This window comes from Bos mutus, chromosome 1 (assembly GCF_027580195.1).
Source record: "Bos mutus isolate GX-2022 chromosome 1, NWIPB_WYAK_1.1, whole genome shotgun sequence".
Lineage (NCBI taxonomy): Eukaryota > Metazoa > Chordata > Mammalia > Artiodactyla > Bovidae > Bos > Bos mutus.
In genome coordinates, this window is record NC_091617.1 from 132054155 (window position 1) to 132071461 (window position 17307).

The 17307-nt window shown below is 38.9% G+C and overlaps 1 protein-coding gene and 1 long non-coding RNA gene across 7 annotated transcripts in view; one reads left to right on the forward strand and one right to left on the reverse strand.

The window, feature by feature from the left end:
- Positions 1–17307, reverse strand: part of PPP2R3A (protein phosphatase 2 regulatory subunit B''alpha) — a 233752-nt gene that overhangs the window by 109415 nt on the left and 107030 nt on the right. The gene's annotated exons all lie outside the window — the stretch shown is intronic.
- On the forward strand, positions 11608–16790 carry LOC138988924 (uncharacterized). Its single transcript, XR_011465196.1, has 3 exons — positions 11608–11965; positions 12819–12954; positions 16690–16790. It is a non-coding gene; the product is annotated as an uncharacterized lncRNA (long non-coding RNA).

The window sequence follows — 17307 nt, forward strand, 5'->3', positions numbered from 1 at the left end:
TAAAGTAGAAAAGATAACATGTAGGGAAAGACAATAAGATGTATAAAGATTTCACAGGAAAAAATTAAAAGAATGTGTATTCTGCTGTGGTTCAGTGAAGTGTAAAGTAAATGTCAATTAGGTCAGGTTGGTTGATAGTCTTGTAAGTGTTCTATGTATCCTTACTGATTTTCTCTCTATTTGTTCTATTCATTATTAAGAGCAGCACATGGAAATCTACAACTATAATTGTGGATTTATCCTTGCAGTTCTATTGGATTTTGCTGCATGCATTCTGAAGTTCTGTTATTAGGTGTATAAACATTTAGAATTGTTATATCCTCCTGATAAACTGACCCCTTTACCATTCCCCAGCAATATTCTCTAAAAATTACTTTGACATTAATATAGACCCAGCCTTTTCTTTTCTTTTCGTGGCAGAGAAAACATAGGATTCATCCTCCCAACAATTTACAAGTGTAGAGTACAATACTGTCAATCACTTGCACAATCACCTACAGTACAGTATTGTCAATCACTTGGGCTTCGATTGTTTTCAGCTTGAAACAATTACATCCAGATATTTTGGGGTGCAAATAACTATAGTTAACAGACTACAACAGACTACAATACTGTCAATCACTTGCACAATCTGGGACATCACCAGATTCTACCCACTTGCCATCCAACTCAGTCCTGCATGACTGAAACGCTACACTCATCACACCACGAACTCTGACTTCATCCTCCCTCCAGCCCCTGAAACCACTATTGTTCTATTTGTCTGCATTTGACCACTTTAGATTCCTCATAAGTGGAGTCACGCAGTATACATCTTTTTGTGACTGGCTGATTTCCCTTAGCATAACGTTCTCAAGATTAATCTATCGCTTCATGTGACAGAATTCCTCTTTTTTAAAAAGGGAAACAATATTCTGTTGTATATATATACACACCACATTTTCTTAATCCATTCATCCATTGATGGACACTTACATCACTTCCACCTCTTGGCTAGAGTGAATAATGCTGCTATCAACACTGATGTACACATCTCTTTGAGATTCTGCTTTCGATTCTTTTGGATGTATACCCAGGAGTAGTACTGATGATCATATGGAACTTCTGTTTTATTTTCCATAGTGGCTATACCATTTTACATTCTTAACAGTATTCTAGTTTCTCCACATCCTTACCAACACTTAAAAAAAACAAACAGTAGCCATCTTAATGGGTGTGAGGTGGTATCTCATTGTGGTTTTAATTTGTATTCCCCTGCCTAATGATATTGAACATCTTTTCATATGCTTATGTGACATTTTATCTTCTTTGGAGAAGTGTTTATCCAAGTCCTTTGGTTGTTTCAAATTCAGGTTACTTGTTTACTTGTTTGTTGTTACTGAGTCACAGGAGTTCTTTATATAATCTGGATAGTAGCCAGATTATATAAATTTAAAATTTGATATAATCCCATGTTGTCTTTTGCTTTTGTTATCTGTGGTTTTGGTGTCATACCCATAAAAATCATTGTCAAAACTAGTATCATAAAGTTTCTCCCTATGTTTTCTTCTAAAAGGTATATAGTTTGAGGTTTTATGTTTAGGTCTTTAATCCATTTTAATTTTTGTACATGCTATGAGATGTGGTCTAACTTCTTTCTTTGCATATGAATATTCAGTTTTCCTGACACCATTTGTTGGAGATTATCTTTTCCTCACTGTTACTCTTGGCAACACTGAAGATCATTTGACCATATAAGCAAGAATTTGATTTCTGGGTTCTCTATTCTGTTCCATTGGTCTACATGTCTGTATTTATGCCAGTACCATCCTGTTTTGACTGCTGTGTCTTTGTAATATGTTTTGAAGTCATAAAGTGTGAGACTTCAGCTTTATTCTCCTTTTACAGGATTGTTTTGGCTATTCCAAGTCCTTCGAACTTCCATATGAATTTTAGAACTGTTTTTTCCACTTCTGTAAAAATACCACTGGTATTTTAAAACAACTTTATTGAGGAATAATTGATATACAAAAACTGTACATATATACAATTATCTGAGTCTGGATAAATGCACATACCTTAGGAAACCACTGCTGCAATCAAGGTAACAGATATATCCATCATCTCCAGCACTTTCCTTGTGCTTCTCCTTTTTTTGTTTGTTTTTTGATAATACTTAACATGAAATCTACCGTCTAACAAAAATTCAAGGGCACAACACAGTATTGTTAATGACAGGAGGCACTATGTTGTACAACGGATCTCTAGAACGTACTTGTCTTGCATAACTGAGACTTTATACTCACTGAGCAACTTCTCCATGATTCCGCTTATATAGGGTATCTAAAATAGTCAAACTCATAGAGGCAGAGAACAGAAATGGTACCTGCCAGGGAACAGCAGAATGGAACTGCTGGGATTTTGATAGAGGTTACATTGATCTATAGATTGCTCTGGACAGTATGGGCATTTAGAAACAGTAAGTCTTTCAATCCATGAGCATAGAAAGCCTCCCATTTATTTATAAGAGTTTTCTTTTAACAGGCAAAAAATTAAACAGAAGTTTAATAATGTGTACACATGGGAGAGACCCAGGAAAACTGAGTAAGTAGGCAAAATGGCCAAAGCTCTTACTTTAAATGCCATCTTCAGCTAGAGACACTAGTGGATGTTGGAGGTGGTGGTTTGGGACTTCAAAGGGGAGGAAAGCACTTCACGTGAAGATGGAAAAGCAATGTTTGATAAACAAAGGTTTGCTGGGCAAACAACAGGACAGGAGGACACAGAGTGGACTGTGATCTCTAGGCCCTGCTCAGTTTCACTCACCATACTTTGTGCATATTCTTTGCAGAGATTTCTGCTGATTGCTCTGATCACTCTGTTCCAGGAAGAGGTCCTCTATCTAAATTTTTTTAGGCAGCTAGGGAGATGGTCAAGGTTTTTTCTGAGTTTTTTGGGCTTCGATTGTTTTCAGCTTGAAATAATTACATCTAGATATTTTGGGAGGCAAATTTTGCTCCCTTACATGGACTTCAGTGAAGAAGTCAAAATATGAATGGGTTACCTTGCAAAAATAATTCCCAGACTTTGGAGGTGGGTGTCAAGGCACATGAACTCTGGGGGCCTGCAGGAAAGCTGAGGGGTACTGCAGTGAGAGAATTCCTGGGGACCTCATCCTTACCCCCCAGCAGATAAAGCCTGGGACATTTGGCTATTAACAATGTAAGAAATTAATATCTTGATGAAACTTGCTTTGGGGTTCTCTCTGGCCCCCTGTCTTCATAGCCCTTTTGACTGAGTTCAGAGCCCTTGAAGTGCCTTCAAAATCCTCCACTCCCTGCCCACTGGGAAATCTCTACTGGGGTCTGCTTTCTTCTTGCAGATCCATGAGGAGACAGGTCTGGGTATATAGGTGAGATCCTCCAAACAGTGTGTGCATGGAAAAGAGGTGTCGGAGGGGTCAGCCCTGGGAGTTCCAACATTCAGAAATCAGAAGAATGTGGAGGGATTTTTCTGCTTTTGCCAAATTATTTCTTTCTTGAGTTCTTAGCCATAACACTTCTGGCTAAAGGGTGGGAACAATATGGCTGTAAATGAATGTATGAGTCAATTTCTGGGCAACTTCACCATCATTGGATATTAACATTCAACTTTTTGGCGGGTCCTTTTAGAATGTGTAAATTGTTATCTTCAGACTACTTTCATTTACATTTCTTTGATTTCTAGTGAGAATTAACGTTTTCCTGTTTGGGGCTTCCCTAGTGGCTAGTGGTAAAGAATCCGCCTGCAATACAGGAGACAACTACAATGTAGGAGACACAAGTTCAAGCCCTGGGTCAGGAGGATCCCCTGGAGAAGGAAATGGCAACCCACTCCATCATTTTTGCCTGGGAAATCCCATCGACAGAGGAGCCTGGCAGGCTACAGATCATGGGGTTGCAAAAGAGTCAGATAAGACTAAGCAACTAAACAACAACTATAATGGTCCTGTCTTTTATCTCTTTATCTTTTAGAATATAGACATTTATTTTACACATTTGTATCAGCTATTTTTTTCATTTAATTTTTTGTTGAAGTATAGTTGATCTACAGTGTTATGTTAGTTTCAGAATTTTTGCAGATTATATTCCATTATAGATTATTACCAGAAAATGGCCATCATTCCCTGTGCTTTACAGTATATCCTTGTTACTTATTTTATATATATTATATAATATATCCTTTTTCAGATTCTTCTGCATTGTAGGTTATTACAAGATACTGAATACAGTTCTCTGTGCCATAGAGTAGGTCCTTGTTGTGTATCTACTTTATATATAGTATGTGTATCTATTAATCCAAAGCTCCTAATTTATCCCCCCCTCTGCCTTGGTTCCCCTTCAACCATAAATTTGTTTTCTATGTCTGTGAGTCTGTTTCTAAATAAGTTCATTTGTATCATTTTTTAAGATTCTACATACAAGTGACAGCATATGATATCCATCTTTATCTGACTTACTTCATGAGTATGATGATCTCTAGGTCCATCTATATCGATGCAAATGACATTACTTCACTCCATTATATATATCTTCTTTATCCATTCCTCTGCCAATGGACATTTAGGTTGCTTCCATGTATTGGCAACTGTAAACAGTCCTGCTTTGAACACTGGGGTGCATGTATCTTTTCAAGTTAAGAGTTTTTGTCTTCCAAATATGTGCCCAACAGTGGACTGCTGGCAGCTCTACTTTTAGTTTTCTGAGTAACCTTTGTACTGCATTCCACACTAGCTGTACCAATCTACATTCCCACCACAGTGGAGGAGGGTTTCCTTTTCTCCACACCTTCTCCAGCATTTGATATCTGTAGACTTTTTAATAGCCATTCTGACTGGTGTGAGGTTATACCTCATTATAGTTTTGATTTGCATTTCTTCAAGAGCCTTCTTTTGATTAGTGTTAGTATGATATATATATTTTCCTCCCCTTTCACTTTTAAACCTGTTTGTGTCTTTATGTTTCTTTCAGGGTCTTGGTTTTTTGTCTAATCTTTGGGTCTTGTTTTTTTTTGTCTAATACTATTTTAGGTCTTGGTATTTTTGTCTAACATTTGCCTTTGAGGGATATGCACGCCACTTATAGGTGACTATTGATATGGTTAGGTTTAAACCTCTTATCCCATCCAGCCTTTGTTCCTTTTGTCCTTCCATTTCTGCCTCCATTTGGGGTAACTGAGTGTGCTTTATAATTCTTTTATTTCCTTTTTTGGCTTATTAGCTATAACTATAGCTATAGCTCTTGTTATTTCAGAGGTACATCAGAGGTTACAACATACATCTTTAACTTAGTATAATCTACTTGCAAGAAATGTTAAACAACTTCATGGATTATATGTGAACCATAACAATATACTTCTATTTCTCTTCTCCTAATCTTTATGCTATTGTTGTTAAATTGTACTTAAACATATGTTAGAAATAACATAATGCAGTGTTGATAGCTTCATTTAAAGAGTTAATTTTCTTCTAAAGAGATGTGAATAATAAGAAATCACATGTATGTAGTTACTACTTCTGGAGCTCATTCCTTTGTGTAGACTTGTATTTCCATCTGGTATTATATTCCTCCTTGCATAAACAACTTTTTTAAAAAACAAACAAATGAAACACATCTCTTGTAATGCATTTCTGCTGGTGATGAATTCTTTGAGTTTTTTATGTCCAAAAATAAAAATCTTTAGTCTACCTTCATTTTTGAAGGATATTTTCATTGGGTATAGTATTCAAGGTTGACTGTTCTTTTCTTTCAGCACTTTAGAGATGTTGCTCCTCTGTCTTCTGGCTTGGATTTTTCCAACACGAAATCCACTGTCATCTTTATCTTTGTTCCACTCTATGAAATGTGACTATTTTCTCTGGCTACTTTTCAAACTTTCTATTATTGATTTTGAGCTACTTTATTGTGATGTGCCATAGCTCAGTTGGTAAAGAATCCTCCTGTGATGCAGGAGATCCCAGTTCAATTCCTGGGTCGGGAAGATCTGCTAGAGAACGTATAGGTTACCCACTCCAGTATTCCTGGGCTTCCCTTGTGGCTCAGGTGGTAAAGAATCTCCTGCAATGGTGGGAGACCTGGGTTTGATCCTTGGGTTGGGAAGATCCCCTGGAGAAGGGAAAGGCTACCCACTCTAGTATTCTGGCCTGGAGAATTCCATGGACCATGGTCCATGGGGTAGCAAAGAGTTGGACACGACTGTGTGACTTTTACTTTCACTGGTATAATTTTGTGTTTCTTGAGCTTTGCGCTTATCAAAATCTTAGGTTTGTGGGTTTATAGTTTTTATCAAGTACAGAAAATTCTGGGCCATTATCTCTTCAAATAATTTTTGGTCCCCGTGCAATGTAATTTCAGCACTAACCATCCAGAGTTAGTGCAGATTTCAGAGGTTAACGACACAGTTCTAAACAAGACTCGTCTTACTTCAGACACCAGCCATAACTCTGGGGTTCCCAGGCTACCCACACTTCTGACTAACTGGTTATAAATTTGGGGGTTTCCATTATCCTCTGAGGTTCAACAACTTTCCCAAATGACAGAACTGGGCAAACACTATACACAGAACCGAGGAAAGTACTATATTATGATTTCTACTCTATTATAAAGAATACAAATCAGGACAAGCCAAGTAAGAGATGCACAGGGCAAGGTCTGAAACGTGGAGCTTCTGTGTCCCCAAGACAAGTTACACTTTCAGCACATCACTGTGTATCATTAACCAGGGGAGCTCAATTGTGCTTCAGTGTCCAGTTTTTAACTGGGTTTCATTATATAGACATGATTAACTGAATCATTGGCCATATGATTGGATTCAATCTCCATGCTTCCTCCCTTTATTGGAGATCAGGCTGATAATCTGATCTCAGGTTATCACCTGGCTGAAAGCCTCAACCTTTATTCATGTGGTTGCCCTTCCAGCATGGCAGGCTCTCATCCTAGAACTACACTGGGGCTCATGATGAGTCACCTCATTAGTATAAATGTAGGCATGGTCCCAGGAGCCCACCATGAAGAACACAGACACTTATAATTCAGGAAATTCCAAGGCTTTAGAAGCTCTGTCCTTGGGCTAAGACCTGACAAATATTTTATAGCATCCTCTCTTCCATTTATGTTAAGTTGCTTGAAGCCAGGTTCCACAGCTCACTGATGCTCTTTGCATTTTCCTTTAATTCTTTTTATGTGTCTCTGTGTCTCATTTTGGGTAGTTTCTATTCTATTTCTTCAAGTTCACTATCCATTTCATTTGCAATGTTTAATCTGCTGTCAATCCAATCTGGTATATCTTTCACTCCAGACACCTTAGTTTTCATCTCTATAAGTTCAATTTGGGTCTTTAAAAAAGTGTTCAGTTTTGATATTTAATATACTTATCTGCTAATTTTAAAATCTATGTCAGTTCCAAGTCAGTTTCAATTGATTGGTTTTTCTCCTAATTATCAATTGTATTCTTCTGTTTCCTGGCATGCCTGATGACGCCAGTCATTTTGAATTTTGTCTTTTTGAGGGTTGGATATTTTTGTATTCTTATTCTAAACTTCTGAATAGAATACATATTTTCTGTTCTGGGATGCTATTAAGTCACTTTGAAAAACCTTTCATCCTTCTAGATTGTGCTTTCCTGATCTGTTAGACAGGACCCAGCACTGTCTATTCTGGGGCTAATTATTCTCCCCCACTACTCAGGCAGGTGGCTCAGGCGTCTGCCCACAATGTGGGAGACCTGGGTTCGATCCCTGAGTCAGGAAGATCCCCTGGAGAAGGAAATGCAACCCACTCTGGTACTCTTGTCTGGAAAATTCCATGGACAGAGAAACCTGGTAGGCTACGGTCCATGTGGTTGTAAAGAGCTGGACATGACTGGGCGAGTTCATTTTCACTTTCACTACTGAGGCAAGAGGGATTCCCTGGTGACTCAGGGGTAAAGAATCCATCTGGCAATACAGGAGACACAGGTACCATCCCTGGGTTGGGAAGATATCCTGGAGAAGGAAATGGCAACCCACTCTAGTATTCTTGCCTGGGAAGCCCCATGAACAGAGGAACCTAGTGGGCTACAGTCCATGGGGTTGCAAAATAGTCAGACTCAACTTAGTGACTAAATAACAACTGAGGCAAGACTCCTATGACTACTCAGTGCTACGTCTTATGAAGTTTTCCAGTCTGGGTGGTAGGGTCAGATACTATTCTTGGCTGTGTGTGACCCACAGGTATGGTCCCAATTTTGGTTGCAAAGAGTCAGACATGACTGAGCAACGTTCACTTCACTTCTTCACCTTTGGCGACTATCCTCAGATATATCTGCTGGATTCTCATGGAGGACTTCTGAAGATCTCTGGAGTTTTCTCTCTGTGTACTTCTTTCCTCTTTGGTGCTCTGCCTTGAGAATTCTAGCTACTTTTTCTTCCAGATTCTCAACTCTCCTAAACTCAGGAGTTCGCTGAACCCCGCTTAGGGTCCCCAGCAGTACACTGTGGCTTGGAAACTCTCTCAAGGAAATTATAAGGCTAACCTTGTTTGTTTTCTGCTTCTCAGAAATCACTCTTTTGTTGCCAGATGTCTGCCATCTTGAAAACCACTGTTTTGTATTTCTTGCCTGATGTTTTTTGTTGTTTCAAATGGCAAGGCAAATCCAGTCCCAGTTACTCCATTTTGGTAATAAACAGAAGATCTGTTGATTTTGTATGTTAATTTTATTTCCTACTATTTTACTGAATTCTTTTATTGTTTGAGTTCTATCACTGATTCTCTTGAATTTCCAGGTTTACTGTCATGCCATTTATGAATAGATACTTCTTCAACCATTCTTTTTTTTAAAAACTTTTAATTTTGTATTGAAGTAGGGCTTCAGCTCAGTTGGTAAAGAATCCGCCTGCAATGAAGGAGACCTGGGACTGATCCCTGGGTTGGGAAGATCCCCTGGAGAAGGGAAAGGCTACCCACTCCAGTCGGATACAACTGAGCAACTTTCACTTACTATAGCCAATTAACAATGTCTCCAACCATTCTTATGCCTCTAGTTGTTTTCTCTGGTATAATTACTCTAGTACAATGTTGAACAGTACTGGGACAGTGGCATCCTTGCCCTGTTTCTGATCTTAATAGAAAGGCCTTTAATATTTCCTTATTAAATAACACACTGGCTTTAGCATTAGGTATATACATTGTAACAATGTTAAGAAAGTATCTCAAATACCTACTTTCTTGAGCAGGTTTTTTTTGGCTGTGCCATATGGCATATCAGATCTTATTAACAGTTCCCTAACCAGGTATTGAACCTGTTGTGACCTCTGCAGTGGAAGCATAGAGCCTTAACTATTGGACTGCCAGGAAGTCCCTTGAGCGTTTTTATCAGATCAGATCAGATCAGTTGCTCAGTCGTGTCCGACTTTTTGTGACCCCATGAATCGCATCACGCCAGGCCTCCCTGGCCATCACCAACTCCCAGAGTTCACTCAGACTCACGTCCATCGAGTCAGTGATGCCATCCAGCCATCTCATCCTCTGTTGTCCCCTTCTCCTCCTGCCCCCAATCCCTCCCAGCATCAGAGTCTTTTCCAATGAGTCAACTCTTCGCATGAGGTGGCCAAAGTACTGGAGTTTCAGCTTTAGCATCATCCCTTCCAAAGAAATCCCAGGGCTGATCTCCTTCAGAATGGACTGGTTGGATCTCCTTGCAGTCCAAGGGATTCTCAAGAGTCTTCTCCAACACCACAGTTCAAAAGCATCAATTCTTCGGTGCTCAGCCTTCTTCACAGTCCAACTCTCACATCCATACATGACCACTGGAAAAACCATAGCCTTGACTAGACAAACCTTTGTTGGCAAAGTAATGTCTCTGCTTTTGAATATGCTATCTAGGTTGGTCATAACTTTCCTTCCAAGGAGTAAGCGTCTTTTAATTTCATGGCTGCAGTCACCATCTGTAGTGATTTTGGAGCCCAGAAAAATAAAGTCTGACACTGTTTCCACTGTTTCCCCATCTATTTCCCATGAAGTGGTGGGACTGGATGCCATGATCTTTATTTTCTGAATGTTGAGCTTTAAGCCAACTTTTTCACTCTCCTCTTTCACTTTCATTAAGAGGCTTTTGAGTTCCTCTTCACTTTCTGCCATAAGGGTGGTGTCATCTGCATATCTGAGGTTATTGATATTTCTTCCGGCAATCTTGACTCCAGCTTGTGTTTCTTCCAGTCCAGCGTTTCTCATGATGTACTCTGCATAGAAGTTAAATAAGCAGGGTGACAATATACAGCCTTGACAAACTCCTTTTCCTATTTGGAACCAGTCGTTGTTCCATGTCGAGTTCTAACTGTTGCTTCCTGACCTGCATACAAATTTCTCAAGAGGCAGATCAGGTGGTCTGGTATTCCCGTCTCTTGAAGAATTTTCCACAGTTTATTGTGATCCACACAGAGCGTTTTTATGAATGGTTGTTAAAATTTTGTCCAAAGTTATTTCAGCATCTTTTGAGACAATCATGATTTTTCTTTTAGATACAATATGTGATATTAATAAAGATCTTAATTTTGAACCAATTTTGACTTCCTGGAATAAATCCCACCAGGTTATGTGCATCTGCTTGGTAATATTTTGTTACTTTTTATCATTAATCATGAATTAGGTTCATTTGCAGTTTTCTTTTTTGTACTGTCTTTACTTGGTTTACATATCAGTTTAATAGTTATTTCATTGAAAGAGCTATGGAGTTTTCCTTCCTTTCTAATTCTCTGGAATAATTTACTGAGCATTAGGACTCTCTGATCTTTGAGGGTTTTATAGAATTCCCCTGAAACTACCTGGGCCTGTTGCTTTTTGTGGGGTAGTTTCTTAATAAAGATCTCTATTTCTTCCAAGGAAATTACTCTATTAATCTTTCTAAATAAAATGGGATGAATTTTGGTCAGATATAGTTTCCTAGGACGGAGAAGGCAATGGCACCCCACTCCAGTACTCTTGCCTGGAAAATCCCATGGATGAAGGAGCCTGGTGGGCTGCAGTCCATGGGGTTGCTACGAGTCGGACGCGACCGAGTGACTTCACTTTCACTTTCATGCATTGGAGAAGGAAATGGCAACCCACTCCAGTGTTCTTGCCTGGAGAATCCCAGGGACGGGGGAGCCTGGTGGGCTGCCATCTATGGGGTCCCACAGAGTCCGACACGACTGAAGAGACTTAGCGGCAGCAGCTGCAGCAGTTTCCTAGGAAATTATCCATTCCAGCTAGGTTTTCAATTTTATTTCCGAATAAATATGAGGTCTGCAAAAATAGTCTTTTATGATTTTTAAAAAATTTATTCTGTTGCTCCTTGTCATTTCTTATTTTGTGTATTAGTGCTCTCTCTTTTTTCTTGATGAAATTAGCTAATTGTTGGTCTATTTTGTTAATGTTTTCCCCATAGCAAGATTTTAATTTACTAAAAATGCTACTGTTTTTTAAATTCTCTGTCTCTTTAGGTTTTGATCATTACTGGAGGTCAGTCTAGTCAAGGCTATGGTTTTTCCAGTGGTCATGTATGGATGTGAGAGTTGGACTATAAAGAAAGCTGAGCGCCGAAGAATTGATGCTTTTGAACTGTGGTGTTGGAGAAGACTCTTGAGAGTCTCTTGGACTGCAAGGAGATCCAACCAGTCCATTCTAAAGGAGATCAGTCCTGGGTGTTCTTTGGAAGGACTGATGCTAAAGCTGAAACTCCAGTACTTTGGCTACCTCATGTGAAGAGTTGACTCATTGGAAAAGACTCTGATGCTGGGAGGGATTGGGGGCAGGAGGAGAAGGGGAATGACAGAGGATGAGATGGCTGGATGGCATCACTGACTCGATGGACATAAGTTTGAGTGAACTCTGGGAGTTGGTGATGGACAGGGAGGCCTGGCGTGCTGCAATTCATGGGGTCGCAAAGAATCGGACACGACTGAGCAACTGAACTGAACAGAACTGAGCTGGAGGTGAGTGGTGGGTATATGGAGGTTCATAAAGCATTCTGCATTTGTAGATGCTCAAAATTCTCCATAATAAAAATTAAAAAATTATATATACATATGGTATAAAATCAAGCAGTATATAAAAACTTATGATGGAAAGAACCATTCTACCAACCTACCCTGTCCATGGACCTTTAGCCCTACTTCTGTTGAATCACTTATGTTTTTATTTCTTTTGCTGTTTACCTCTATAATTAAACATAAATTTAAGATAAACATAAATTATTTAAGTATAATGAAATACTATGTTACAATTACTTTTCTTTATAGCTTTATCAACTTTAGACAATGTTTATGATTCTCTGCTAGGGAAGGTGAGGATTTAGCTAATTTATACTGGCCCACTTTACTCCCCTTTACCCAGTGGTTATGATCGTGGTTATGATTTTTAGTTTTTGTATTGGTTATCTCTGTAAATGAGAAATAATCTATTTATACATTTAATTTTCACCCCATTTCATCTTAGTGCCTTAAGTTCTATTTATAGGATGATGACAATACCACTTCTACCTTTATTTTCTCTTTTTCTCCTTCACATTTTGGCAATATTTTGACTTCTACATTGTTCAGGTTGCTTAAATACTGTTCTGCAACCATAATAAAATTTTCTTCAGTTTATTCATAGGATGACTTATAGGTGTTATACATTAAAATATTTTACAACATTTTGACTCTAAATACTGTTGAATGCCAGTTAAGCAGCATACTAGGAATGCATATCATTTCTTACTGGTCCAACATCATGTCCCTTGGGCATTCAAAGGAGAATATTCTGGGCACTGAAGTTAAATGAACTTCCTTTTTTTCTTTTTTTAAGGTGAGGCATCCTAAAGGAAATCAGTCCTGAATATTCACTGAAGGACCGATGCTGAAGCTGAAACTCCAATACTTTGGACACATCATGCGAAGAACTGACTCACTGGAAAAGACCCTGATGCTGGGAAAGATTGAAGGTGGGAGGAGAAGGGGACAAAAGAGAATGAGATGGTTGGTTGGCATCACCGACTCAATGGATATGAGTTTGAATAAACTCTGGGAGTTGGTGATGGACAGGGAGGCTTGGCATGCTGTAGTCCATGGGGTCGCAAAGAGTCAGACACAACTAAGCGACTGAACTGAAGATGAGGCTTTATTGGGGTCCTTTGAACTTCCTTTTCTTACTTTCCACCAGTTGTTTATAATCCTGTCATATTTTAGTTTGCATCATGTTTATATATGACTTCAGAGTTTTTTTTATTTTTCTTAGAGTTTCTAATTGCCTTTCTTCAGCTTAGAGTTTCTAACTGCCTTTCTTCAGCATTATGACACATAATGCTGCATATTCATTATATTCTTCAGTTCCCCTGTTCTTAAATATAAAAACTATTGCATGGACTCACTCCTCCCCTCCTAGCTCCTTCCCAGAGAAATCCCGTCTTCTCTATTCTGCAGTGGCTGCTCTTCAGTTGCCAACCTGGGACTTTATTTCACTTATTCTCTTAAGTGAATCCATTGTTTCCTGGATCTCATGCATTTCTTCTTGGTTTGTTTAATTTGCTATAGTATATATTCAAGTAACTCTCCAAGAAAACAGGAGATAAACTTTCTGAGTTTTTAAATGTCTTTATTCTAAACTCATATCTGATCTACAGCTTGGAAGGATATAGAAATCTGAGTTCAAACCCATTTCTCCAGGGTTGCCAATGAGAATGTAATACCACCCCAATTCTTATTCCTATTAGGGTGACCTGGTTTTTCTCTCTGGAGGATTTCAGTGGCTTTCTAAAATTTCAAGAGGACTTATGTGTGTCTTTTTAAAATTGTGTTTGCCACTCAGAGGCTCCTTTCAACCAAAAGACTTATATTCTGAATATTCTGGTTCTGTGGGCAGTGACTAGAGGGAACGTGAGAGCTGGGTTGGAGGGCCATATTCTGTTTTTGATCACATGATGGCCACACAGGCATGATGTGCTTCCCCAAGAAAGTAAACAGGAATCTGAAGGAGTCCCACTGGGTTTCTGCTCTTTGGACCCATCCTATCACTCCTGTGTTTCTAATTTTCTCCATCTTGTATTATTTATTTGATGATTCTGTATTACTTCTTTGATGATTTCCTTCTTTCCATTTCCCCCCTTCTTTCTCCTCTAGATTCCAGTTAGTGAGATGCTGAAATTCTTGCATCCAGTATCGTGCATCGAACCTGGACTGGCGACTTGTTTCATATATGATATTATACATATTTCAATGCCATTCTCCCAAATCATCCCACCCTCTCCCTCTCCCACAGAGTCCAAAAGACTGTTCTATACATCAGTGTCTCTTTTGCTGTCCCGTATACAGGGTTATTGTTACCATCTTTCTAAATTCCATATATATGCATTAGTATACTGTATTGGTGTTTTTCTTTCTGGCTTACTTCACTCTGTATAATAGTTGAATGGGTCCTTTATGTCGTCACTTCTGTCTGTCTCTCTCTCTCTCTCTAACATGTGTGCATTTGCGTGCCCCAGAGACATCCTTAACTTTAGTTGCCAGGCCAAGAAATTCGCACAGCTCTTTCTTGTGTCAGCATCTAGTCTTGTCTTACATAATCTCTCTGAATATAGTAATTATTTTTTTAAAATGACTTTTTAAGAACAGTTTTAGCCTTACAGAAAAGTTGAGAAGATAGTGTCAAGTTCCCATATATCTGCACCCAGGTCTCTAATTATTAACATCTTACATTAGCATTTGTTATAACTAATAACCCAATATTGATACATTATTATTACTATTATTCAAGGCTATACTTAATTCACATTTCCTTAGTTGCTGCTGCTGCTGCTAAGTCGCTTCAGTCGTGTCTGACTCTGTGCGACCCCATAGATGGCAGCCCACCAGGCTCCCCCATCCCTGGGATTCTCCAGGCAAGAACACTGGAGTGGGTTGCCATTTCCTTCTCCAATGCATGAAAGTGAAAAGTGAATGTCTTTTCTTCTATTCTAGCATCTCATATTACATTTAGTTGTTGTGCCTCCTTAGGCTCCTTTTGGCTTAGACAGTTTTTCAGACTTTCCTTGTTTCTAACGACCTTGATAGTTTTGACAAGTACTGGCCAGATACTATCTAGGATGTTCCTCTACTGAAATTTGTCTTAACATGCTCCAAGTGCAGTCCGGCTGCACTTTATATTTGGGAACCAGGTAAGCAGTCAAATGGTCAACTGCTCTGTACCCCAGCCTTCAGTGATTCCCCATTCCTAGTACTTCACATCAACTCTGCCAACTCTGAGTTCATAGCCTCCCTGGGAGATCCTAATGAGCAGAGTGGAACAGAGTAGCTCACTTCTCCACTGCAGCTCACTTCTCCCAGAGCCCCTTGCTCTGGGCTGTGGTCTCCTTTGCTTGCTTCCACTTTCTATCTTCAAGAAATACTAGATCTCCTGTACATTGATTTTTTTCCTCCTCTGTTCCTCTCTGACATTCCACTCACTTTCATTGGTTTATTCCTTTTAACATATCAATATTTATCTTCAGAGGAGTCTGGAAAAGAATGAGAGGGGTAGCAGTCTGTCCTCTTTTATGAGCAGATGCCACATATCCAATTTTTATATAAAAATAAAACTTCTTATATTTAAGGGAAGGAAGTAAAAATGTCCACTAATTTTGTTGTTTGTTCATAATTCTCTTGGCATAGCTTAGTTTATATTCCTGTCAAAGCTTTTATTAAAGTTTCTGATAAAACTCAGTCAGGGTAGTCCCCACAGGAAAAAGAATTCTCCCATATGAATCTTTCATGAAGCACCTAAATGAAGAGTTGTGGGTAAGGGAACAAACAAGGGAATGGGAGGTGCCAGGGATGAGCAACAGAAAGATACTGTTACAATCCTTAGGGCCAAGGGACCAGGGAGGAACAGACCAACAGGAGCCCAGTAAGCACCACAACTGTGGAGAAGGGGCCTTGCCCCGTTAGCTGAATTATAGAGAAACATACAATTAGTATGCTGAAGCAAACAGTTGGGAAGACATGCTAACTTCTTTCTTCTCTGCCCTCCCACCTCCTGGCAGTGAGATCCACTGGCCAGACCAACCTGAAGCTAGTCAGCAAACGGAGTGAAAAAGATGCAGTTTATAGGAGACAGAGTAGGGCCGGGAATGGATGAGTGGGTGAGGGTGAGGGGTGGCTGAAGAATTTACAGAAAACATAAATAGGAACACATAACATTGGGTTTTATACATGACGGTCTCGATTAAATGTGAAAAACTTAACAATCTTCATTCCCATGAATACTTTTTAAAGGGGAACAAAAACATATCGCAGAAGAGTTTAAGAATAATCAAAGCTATCATGCAGATTAAAATAAGCTCAAAACCCTGCACATAAAATAAATTACATCCAAACTTCATTTTCTGAACATGTATAACTGTTCCAACAATTAGAATCTGTCATACAGCACTAGAAGTTAGGGTAGTGGTTCCCCTACAGTGGCAGGGACTGGCAGGGAGCAGGAAGTGTTTGGGGGTGCTGGTACCGTTTGGTTTCTTCATCTGCGTGCTAGTTACACAGAAGTGCTCACATTGTGAAAATTAATTGATGCATCATGATTAGTGTGTTTTTATGTGTGTATATGTTGCAATTCAAAAATCTAAAAGAAAAAATAATATGGTAGCCACAAATACAACTTAAAAAAAAACTAAAGTATGTCCATGTATCTTTCTGCCCTTTTTCAGGCATCCTTACTAACAGTCAACAAGGATTTACTAGAACAACTCAAAAAATGATGTGCATTCAACAGAAATGAAAGGCAGGCTTCAGCTTCAAGGAATTTGTGAACTACTTAGGAAAATGTAATATTTAGATATGGAATACATTAACAAGCAATGTATCAAGCTATGAAGAATGCTGTAATAAAAACAGATTCAATATTGGCATGCAACTGATTCTCATCAGAAGGCCTGGATATAAATATTCCCCCACTGGGCTCTTTCTGTTGGAGATCTCTTTCTCTTTAACCTTAATGAAGGTCAGCTTGATTAGCTAGGCCAAATGCCTGATTTCAGGAGGTGCTTCTGTGATTGCTGTGGGTGGGCACAGGGGGAGCCTAAGTAAGGCCTCTCTCTTCTGCTTCAGTGGGAGTAGCCCTGTTTCATCTGGGCTATAATATATATACTATTATCTGTTTTATACTATCTATTTATACTATTATCTGTATCAATTTTTACTTAACAAAAGAATTTTGCTGCTAAAATAAGCTTGGAAACCACTCGTCTAGAAATCTAATCTCTAAATTAGTATATCTCAATTGACATATCTTACAGTTGAAAAAATTTTAAAAGCTTCTGAAACTA